The sequence below is a fragment of the Neolamprologus multifasciatus genome, chromosome 12 (assembly GCF_963576455.1).
Source record: "Neolamprologus multifasciatus chromosome 12, fNeoMul1.2, whole genome shotgun sequence".
NCBI lineage: Eukaryota > Metazoa > Chordata > Actinopteri > Cichliformes > Cichlidae > Neolamprologus > Neolamprologus multifasciatus.
The window spans coordinates 35681361-35692259 of record NC_140450.1 but is presented as its reverse complement, the minus strand read 5'-3'; the positions used below and the strand labels follow the sequence as shown (position 1 = coordinate 35692259).

The window sequence follows — 10899 nt, the reverse complement described above, 5'->3', positions numbered from 1 at the left end:
TGCAATTTTTAAAAATATTTTGCGATATTCAGATTCTGTACATAAAGATAAACTTTATCAATATTCATTTTCTCTAATATCAAAGTCTCACACTCAGTCTTTCTCTCATTTCAGTTTGATTGTTGACAAACTGAACGGTTTGTATTACAGTCTAGTCCAACTTAACTGAATCAACCATCTGGTACAATTATAGCTATTCTGAACTATGCAGTTTATGAAAACTATGCAGCCCCTTCAGCAACTGAAGAATTTGAAAGTCAATTAAAACAAAATATAATTTTACATTAAATAAAAATTTTTAAACTTAATTAAAATAAAACATGTCTTAAATTAAAATAAGTAAACTGTCATGTTTATTGCTGCCAAAAACAAGTTAAACACATTTGGACAGTGAAGGAATGTCAGGATTCTTGCTCAGAAAAAGGATCAACATGCTCTGAAGTCAGAGCACAAAAACCTTTTTGTAACAAAGTATCGATTTCTGCTGTCCCTGTATCCATACATTATTAGCAAACAAAATATCACCATGCTACATAGTATCGATTTTTCCCCCACCCCTAATATATATATATATATATAGTTCCAGTGGTAAGTGACTCCCAGGAACAACAATGGAGATCTCTGTCTGGAAGAGCGCAGTCCTGGGAACAGCTAAGATACTGCAGGACCCTCAAGCTCCCGGGCCTCTGGTAGAGGACCCGAGCTTGAATGATAGAGCACCTGCAGGGGCGAGATGGGATTTTTTTCTTTTTAAATTTATACGTGTGTGTGTATAAATATAGTTGCTTTAGTAAACCAGCCTTATAAACACTGAAGCACGCAGCATGAAGCTGGATGTTGTGATGCTGTGTGGCTGTTTTGACTTTTTAAATCAGGAATCGCTCGAACAAACGTGCTGATACACAAACTCTGATCAAGGATTTGCTGTTACTCAGAATGAGAAGGACATTTGTTTGAGTGGCAGATTCATTTGTTGTTGTAATGAACTCAGTTCTTTCTTTCTTTTCTTTGGCTGACTACATCTTTACAGCTGAGCAGAGGTTTTAAAGTTGTTCTTTTTTGTGGATGTTTGCGTAAATTAAAATTTCACCAGACATTTAAAACCATGCTATGCACTTATTCTGGTTTGAAAAGGATTGGGATGAGTTCATTGCCAAACTGCTTGCTGTAGTGGAGGTGGTTCAGGAAGATCTGGAGTTTATTGAGCCTGAGCTTTTGCCCATACAGCACTTGGTATCCTGAGGTTTTTGAGAAAATGTGAGTTGATGCAAGAAGGAACAGAGCTCGGTTTGTTACGGAGCTGGATTTCCTGAAAGCAGTTTCTTTGAAGGACATGACAGATTTCTCAGTTTGTCTCTCCTGGTGTTTCACCATCTGATGGATGTTGTTCTGTGACGTGAAGCTTGGTGTGTTTTCTGAATCTCGCTGTGGCCACACAGAAGGGAGATGACGAGGAGAGTGTTTGACTGTCTACGTTTGGGTTTGGGCAGGCTGATCTATGTTGGGAAAGGTCAGATCCTGATTTAGGCACAGGTGGGTCGTGTTGGGGTCTTCAATGTTCCAGCTAGCTGAAGTAAGTTTGCCACTATTTCACCCAAAGCAAAGAAACCATCTCTGAGGTAGCCGCCACATTAACCTGTCCAAACTCTTCCTTTTAGTGTCTGCTCTGTGTGTTTGTGGCTCATCTTGATTTCTCTTATATTTTTAAATCTTACCTGGTAGATCTGTTTGTATTATTTCTTCCACTTTGGTTCATTTAGTTGACGTTAGGGCTGCTCAATTAATCAAATTTTAATCTGGATTACGATCTGGGCTTTCAACGATCATTAAAAATGACTGAGCTGATTATTAGCCCCTCCCCCATGCTTTACTCTCGCGCTGCTCCGTGTGGCAAATCGAGCGCACCTCTCTGTATTTCGAACACGTGTCACAACAATTAAGAGCAGCGGTCTCCAACCTTTTTTGCTCCACGGACCGGTTTATGCCCGACAATATTTTCATGGACCGGCCTTTAAGGTGTCGCGGATAAATACAACAAAATAAAACTAGTACCGGTACCGGAAAAAGAAGGTTTATTCATAACACAGAAAAGACCCAGGAAAACCGAGTAAACGATAAAAACGATAACAAAATAACGCTGAAAACCGATAAAAACCCTGAAAACTATACATTTCACACCTGAGCCTCAACTTCAGCTCAGGTGTGAAATGTAGCCGGTCCGAGGCCCGGTCCGAGGCCCGGTCCGAGGCCCGGGGGTTGGGGACCGCTGATTAAGAGGACCCGAGGGAAGCTCGGAAAGCTAAGCAGAAGTTATTTGGAGAGGAGAGTGACTGCTGTTGGTTGAAAAGAGAGGTAAAAAAAAAACTTGAGTGGTGTGGAAACATTATGGGTTCGAGTCAGACGTGGATCAAGTAGACATAGTGTGTAAACTTTGCTACAGTGTCGTAGCTGCACCACAGAGCAACACTGCAAAGTTCACTAAACATAGATGTTTACATTTTTCATTTATTTATATTGCAAACATTTGCACTGTTATCAGTATTTGCACTATTTTATATTATTTTTGACAATCTTTAAAGTCATTATTCAACACATTGTTATTGTTAAATAAATATCGTCAAATAATCGAGATCTCAGTGAAAATAATCGTGATTATCATTTTTGCCATAATCGAGCAGCCCTACGTTTGAGTTTATGTTCAGAGTGAGGACACCACCTCCCTCAGCCTCGTCGCTGGATTCAGTTCCCTCCTGCTGACGTGTTTGTTCGTGGTTATTTATTCATTTTTTCCATTTAGCAGAATCTATAGGTATATTTTATGAAATGCATTTTTGCATCGATGTGTCCTCGCTCTCGTAGCAAAGCAAGTGTGTGTACGTGTGTTTTCGCCTGAGTGATGACGGCATAGCGAGGCCTGGAGCGCAGCCAAGTGCTTTCATTCACACATGATTAGATCACTCTGACCTGGATAACACGCAGCTCCACACTCGGCAACACGCTGCTGCATAAGCCTTTTGTTTGGCTTTAACAAAATACCTCCCCGGCTCCACTCGCCTCCCAGTCACACCCGAGTGATATTAAAGCGTCAGGACGACAGAGTCGATCCACCGATCCACTTCCCTGTCATCTAAATAACGTGCGTGCCGTTTCCTCACCTGAGCTGCGTCCTTACCCGGCCGTACGCAGACCCCAGAGTTCTGTTTTTACTTGGGTTACGTTACGTTTGAGTGCAGTGAGTCACAAAACACAGCTTTGTTGTCATTCTTGTGTCTTGTTGTTTTGTTGTTGGCTTGATGCTGTCTGGAGATGTTAGGATGCGTCACTGTCCTACAAGTTTTTGAAGACAACTCCGCCGGAAAAATGAAAGCGTCTCGAATAGAGCTGCCACAAACCATTATTGTGATAGTCGACTAATCAGATCATCATCCATTGGACGTAAAACGTACAGCTTATTGCACCAGCAGCATCTGCTCTTATATAACTATCATTAGCTTACAGCTTTAAGTGTTTAAGGTATGTGCTAACTAAAAATAAAGACAAGACGATGGTTTATTAAATTTTAATGAAATTTGCAGATTGTTTCGGTGAAGTTTAATAAACTCCTTGCTATCTAAAATATAACAGGACACCGGAGTAAATTCTCGAGCATCTCACACTTCTGATAATCAGCTGTCTGCTTGATGTTTATTCAGCTGTGTAAAAACTAAAACTTTAATCTCAGCCAAACCGATTTACTCAGGAACAAATAAAATACTAAAAAAGTTATCTAAGTGACTTATATATCATGTTTAACCTGAGTAGCGAAAGACGGCGGTGGGTTTGAAAACGATTAGCCGGGAGTCCGGTGTTCTCACGGCGCTAGTTAGCCTAGCCCCCGGCTAGCTATCGAGCTAGTGGGTAACAGACGTCTCCGAAAACGTCGGAGCGCTTTTGAAAATATGTGGTGTCTTGATAAACTGAGCAGATATTTGAGGTTTACACAGCTACATTCTCGCCTGAAAATATGTTAAACGTTTATTTTGTGACCCAGAAAGAATAATAAGAGTAATATTAAAACTAACTAGCTGCCGCCATTGTTGGAAACTGAGCTGGGCTGCGCTATGAAGCTGTAAGCTAATGATAGTTATATAAGAGCAGATGCTGCTGGTGCAATAAGCTGTACGTGTTACGTCCATGATGTGACTGGTCGACTATCACAATAATGGTTTGTGGCAGCCCTAATAGATAGATATATATATAGATAGATATTGTTGTGATTGATAAGTTGTTAGTCGTTAGTGCTCGAGTGTGCAGTTTCACAGCATCAAGGTAGTGCTGGTGAAAACTCATCCTGAGGCTTCATGATGGGACTTCAGTGAGTGATGCTATGGTGGCTGGTTCACGTGTTCTGTGCTGTCCGTGGCTCTAAGATACAAAGTTTCTTCCATTCAGACCAAAGTGTGCGGCTCTCTTCACAGAGTAGGAGGCAGAGGACAGTTAGTGCACAGTCTGTAGGTTTGTAAATGGAGTAATACACTGTTTTCTATGAAATTAACAACTTTCTGGTACTTTTGCAGTTGGAATAGCCTTGAATTCAAAAACACGTGCACGGCTTCAAGAGGAAAGCTTTTATTCAGAGCATCAGTGCGAGCCAGAATATCCTTCAGCTGTGCTAACAGGCTGGATGAGCCTTTAACATGAACACGTCAGATTGGGTTAAAAGATGTGCTGCTAGCATACAGTCGAGACGTGTGCTGAAAATGTATTCAAAAAATACTTTAAGTTTCCTGAGTGTTTGTTTTCATTAATAGCTGATATTTACATTTGTGATAAACTTGATGTTTAACCCTTTAAAGCCGGTCAGAGCAGCACGCTTCGTTTTGCGTAACTATTTTTAAATCCCGGTAGCTCTGCAACCACGTGAGCTAGCGCAATAATTTTTTTTGCATATGAAACCGGAGGAGTTGTACTTACATCTTATGCCATCAGCTTGTCCTCGGTCACAGTTTCCTTCCACATATAGTTTTGCAAAAACTGCATAAAAAGCACTTGCAGCAACAAAAACATAATATTCCAGAAACACACTTTGCCGATCAGCTGTTCATAACACTTCCTACGTCCATCAGCACAAACTTTTGCATGTCCACCATGACCTGCCCGAAACCGGAAGTGACGTCATTTTCGCGGAAATGTAGTTTTTTACCATCCGGGCCTCATGAGCCTATACTGGTGTTTTTAAAAGTTATCTTTGACTTTCTGACTTTCTGTGTCGTTTCTGGGATGCTTAGGACTCATATTGCACTGCTGGAAATAGTTTATTTTGATGCACATGCTGCTTTTTTGCAAATTTGCATTATAATATTTATTTTTGTTTTTCCTGCAGTGTATAAAAATTGGTGTATTTCAAAAATAAAACTATGAAGACACTCAAAATAAATTTCCTGTGGTGGGAAACTATTTTGTGCAACTTTTTTGTATTTACAGTTTTGAGGGATAAGCCTCTTAAATTTCTCTAACTAGAAATATATGTTAAAAAAACAAAAACGATTTTCAATTTTTTGTAGTTTATTGCACTTTTTTGCAATTTATGTAATTACTATGCACTTAATGCAGACATATTATTAAAAAACTGGGCTATAATGGTTGTATTGATGTATAGCAACTTGCAATGCTCCCAAAAATGGCTCCACAGCATGTAAACATATAATATAAGCTCTGGCGGACTTCTATGGTAGGTCTTAAAGGGTTAAGGAAATGTTTCTTTTTTCAAAAGTGATGTTAAAGCTTTGAGTGGTGTGGATGTTCAAACTGTTCACGTAGAGAGTTACAGCGTACCGTGAGAACAGACACGTGGATGCTTTAAAAAATATTTTCTTCTGTTTATCTTTCAGAATTTAACATCTGATAGTAATGATCATTTATAATAGTTGCTCTGCTCATTTTGGTAAATGCCATTTAACATAGTAGAGCCACAACAGAGAGACGTGCGGCGCTTTGCGCTCCTTTGATCGTCACCTTCAGTCTGAGACGGTGGAAGTGTGTCGTCATGACAGCGTCTCTTATCTTTTTCATTCGTTCTTCGCTTCAGTTTCCAGTGTTTGTGCTAAGCTAGCTTAAAAACATCCTGCTGAAAGTTTCAAAGTTATGCTAATGGTATGAAAACGGCGATTTCACAGTGATGTTTTCCTTTTTTATATGTGACCACGGCTCGGTTTGCATCTCCTCCTCCAGCAGCCGACACTACGCCTTCACATCAGCATGTTTTTCTGTATCGAACACGGCATCTTTCTAAGGATCAGTTAATTACCCTGCCGGGCCTGTCTCTGAAACACCTCTTTGTTGTGCTAATGCGCTCTCTGTGATAGCATCGCCATCCTTAACCTTCTCCATGTGTACAGATAACCCAGAGGGGGTGTAGTGGTATATGTAGGGTGCTGGGAGTCGGGGTCGTCGCAGCACGTCCTCCAGCTGTGCGATGACAAGCCTGTGCTCAGCCAGACTAAACAGGACGCGCAGCTTCACCTGCAGGGCTTCCTCGATGCCGTTTCCTCTTTGTGCTTCCACTCGTCTTGTGACTTGAGGATTTGGGGCGATGTGGGATCACATGCACATGTCTGCATTGCGAGCTGTAGTTAAAGCAGCTGCTGTTCCCTGCTGCAGTGTGATTGGTAGGTTGGTCTCTCACCAGTGTGCACTGGCCTGGCTGAATGCACCGAACCAGGTTTGTGCCCGTAGCAGTTTCAAGGGAGTCATGCTTGATCTTTCTGGGCCACATGGAAACTAGGTCAGTGTGCTGAGCTGTCAGTCACGTCGCACTCGTGTAGGTGTGTGTGTGTGTGTGTGTGTGTGTGTGTGTGTGTGCGTGTAGAATAAAAGTGTAAAATAGGGCTTTTACATAAGGATGGGATGGCTTCCACAGATATGCAGTGTTGCTGTTATGGAGATTCAAACTGCAGCACAACTTCCTCAGCCCCCTCCGTACGCTGCCACACAGAGGGTGGGGGGGGATGAAATTCTCATGCTTGGTTCAGATCCCTAAGAATGCTTGGGAAAGCAGGATCTTATTATCACAGCAAATTTGCAATGTGCAGAGTGGAGGAGATTAGATGCGTCGTGCCTTTGAAGTGTATTTCCCAACCATTGTGTGATGGCAAATTCCATCAAGTGTTGGAGGCAGCCGTGATAAGAGGCACGGGTTATGAATGCTGCGCCATTAAAAGCTGTCATTTGAGCAATAAGATGAAACACTCCCAAACTCCTGCTAAATGGAAAAAAACCTCGCCTCATTTGGGCGCTGTCATTCAGAGCTGTCGCCGACGCTAAAATAACAAGGTGCCTCGATGGCCTGGATGAATGCGTCAGAATATGTGGACTGTGGATTATAGTGTGTGTAAATGAGTGGGTACTGGTGTGTGAATAGGGGATATTTTCCTCTCAATCAACTCAGTTTATTTATTTGTTTACAAAGACTGACTTATGTTTAAGAGATGCTACTGGACTTTGATCAGGCTGCCTTGGTGTGACCTCAACTCTTTGACCTTCACTTTGAGCGCTGCGGCGTCCAGGAGTTTGGTGTCAGGACATGCCCAGTGTCACCAAAATAAGTTCGCCTCCTTTGCTCCTCCGGGGCTGCAGAGTGAAACCTGCCTGAAGGAACCTTCTTAGGAGTGATATCAGCCGGGGCCTCAGATACTGTTGCAGCTTCAGACCAAACACAAACAGCACAGAGCTGCAGGAGGTGTCTGAACATGCACGTGTACATACTTCGAACACGCTCGCTGGTGCTGATCCTTTAGCTTATTAGTGAACGATGGAGAACTTCTGATTCCCCTGGAAACAAATCTTTTGTAAGATTGAAATATTTGATCCAAACTGAAATCTCACAGGAAAGAAAAGTTTTAACAGTTAAGTCTAAGATTTGTTGGGCAAAAATATCTATTTTAAAAAATGTTCCTCGTGTACCCCAGCAGGTTTTAAAACAAAGAGTCACAGTATGACAGAAGTGCAGAGTTTCAGCCCTGCTGCAAGAAGTTTAACAAAAGTTTAGCATCAACATTTTAGGGATTACAGCTGTTTTTGTGAGGCTCAAGAATTAGACAACGTGGCCAAGTGAGGCCTGTCACATCTGGAGCTGATGCCATGATCCAGCTCACGTTTGTTATGTTGCCACTGTCATCACTGACAATATGATGTCCAAAGAGATGTTGGGGCAACTAAAGGAGGCTGTTGTTTAGCTTAAAACCCAAATAAACCTCAGAGAGGCGGAGACGAATCCAAAATCTGCTGCGCTCTTTAACCCTTTAAAGCCGGTCAGAGCAGCACGCTCTGTTTTGCATAACTACTTTTAAATCCCGGTAGCTCTGCAACCACGTGAGCTAGCGCAATAATTTTTTTTGCATATGAAACCGGAGGAGTTGTACTTACATCTTATGCCATCAGCTTGTCCTCGGTCACAGTTTCCTTCCACATATAGTTTTGCAAAAACTGCATAAAAAGCGCTTGCAGCAACAAAAACATAATATTCCAGAAACACGCTTTGCCGATCCGATCAGCTGTTCATAACACTTCCTACGTCCATCAGCGCGAACTATCGCATGTCCGCCATGTCCTGCCTGAAACAGGAAGTGATGTCATTTTGCAGAAATGTAGTTTTTTTACCATCAGGCCCTCATGAGCCTATACTGGTGTTTTTAAAAGTTATGTTTGACTTTATGACTTTCTGTGTGGTTTCTGGGATGCTTAGGACTCATATTGCACTGCTGGAAATAGTTTATTTTGATGCATATGCTGCTTTTTTGCAAATTTGCACAATAATATTTATTTTCATTTTCCTGCAGTGTATAAAAATTGGTGTATTTCAAAAATAAAACTATGAAGACACTCAAAATAAATTTCCTGTGGTGGGAAACTATTTTGTGCAACTTTTTTGTATTTACAGTTTTGAGGGATAAGCCTCTTAAATTTCTCTAACTAGAAATATATGTTAAAAAAACAAAAACGATTTTAAATTTTTTTGTAGTTTATTGCACTTTTTTGCAATTTATGTAATTTCTATGAACTTAATGCAGACATATTATTAAACTCTGGGCTATAATGGTTGTATTGATGTATAGCAACTTGAAATGCTCCCAAAAATGGCTCCACAGCATGTAAACATATAATATCAGCTCTGGCGGACTTGGTTCTATGGCAGGTCTTAAAGGGTTAAAAAGAGGTGTGGAGTGGATAACTGTGCAGCTCTGGAAGTTCTGCAAGACCACAGGAAAAACTAAGAAAAACCCCTTTACAACATTTAGCCAAGTCAAGTACAACAACTGCATCTGCTGTGCAACCAGCTCCCAGTTTGGACTCATTAGACTACTTTCCTTTATGATGAAGCACATAATGCATCAGGGGGCTCACCGTCCTTCCTTAGCTACGCTGCTGGATGCTTCCCATGAAGCATTCAAAAAGTGCTTTGAGGGCTCAGGTAGAGCAGAAGAGCACCTCACCATCTTCAAGTCTGAACAATTCAGCGTCACGTGTGATGTCAGAGGACTTCAGACACACTCAAATAACAACATTTAAAAATCAGTGGATGAAAACTAGGATTGGGAATTCCATTATCGATATCACTTCCTTATCAGTTAGGCTCCTTATCGATTCTCATTGGCTCGTCTATGAGCATCACCAAGTATCATGTACATTCATTGCCTGCTGTTTGGCCAAAGCTTTGTTCATGTTCAGGTTATTACTCAAAGAAGTCAGAACTACACATATTACACAGAACACTTTTCCTAAAAGTAATGCAGTACATTACTTAATTACTTCCAAGAGAAAGTAATTGATTATATCACTCGTTATTTTACTGTCACGTTTCTGTTCATAGAACATAAACGACCCCACAGCGCTTTTCTACTCTGAGCGCTCAAAGCTTTAGACAACTTTATACAGTCACACAAGCTGTTGAGTGCTTAACTATCTAACATTCATACACATGGGTTAGTGCCTTGCCCAAAGGATATTTGGCATGCAGACTGGAGCAGACTGGAGCAGCCTGCGATCGACCCACCAACCTTCCACGTAGTAGCTGAGCTGCTCTGCCTCTGAGCTACAATCACTCCATGATTCTACTTTAGAATCATGAACAGGTAGAAACACGTGATGTTTTCATACCTGTTGAAGTTCAGGCTGCCTGGCTGAGGTCGGGGTTCACTCTGGGTTCTTGTTTAGCTTAGCGTTAGCATGCTCTCTGTGCAGGTGCTTGCAAAGAGCCAAAGTTGTGTTAGCAACATATTGCAGTTTTATGTCTCGGATGCTTGGATTTTGTTTTTTATGTAACAAAAATAAAAGTAACACGTGCACGTGCGTGCTTTACACCGCGTTCCAAATTATTATGCAAATGATATTTTTCCCAGATTTTCCTAAATAGTCGATTCAAACGACAGTCGGCATAGTTTTGCAGTCATCAACCATCAGAGTTTAATTCAAATGTTACTCAACAAAACTGCCAATGAAAACAGTGTTTGTCAAAAATAACAAACTTAAAACGCTCTGTTATCACACACACAGAGTTTCACAACATTTTATAGGTTGTAGAGAATTGAAAATGGTCATTTGTTAAATTTGCAGCAATCAAAAACATCTAAACAGGTCAACTTACATATTAACACAGGACCTTTTACAATTCTTGCATCCAAGGAACTTGTGAGTTTCTGCTTGAATGTCTTGATGTCAGAATAGCCTCTGAGCTGCTGTTTGGATGTGAACGGCCTCCCACCCTCTTATTTGTTTGCTTGAGGATGCTCCAAAGGTTCCCAATAGGATTGAGGTCAGGGAGGAATGGGGACCACACCATGAGTTCCTCTCCTTTTATGCCGACAGCAGCCAAAGATGCAGAGGTGTTCCTTGTAGCATGAGACGTTGTCTTGCATGAAGATG

The 10899-nt window shown here is 41.3% G+C and overlaps 1 protein-coding gene across 2 annotated transcripts in view; it reads left to right on the top strand.

Moving 5' to 3' along the window:
* Positions 1 to 10899, top strand: part of nr6a1a (nuclear receptor subfamily 6, group A, member 1a) — a 131258-nt gene that overhangs the window by 57998 nt on the left and 62361 nt on the right. The window lies entirely within an intron of this gene.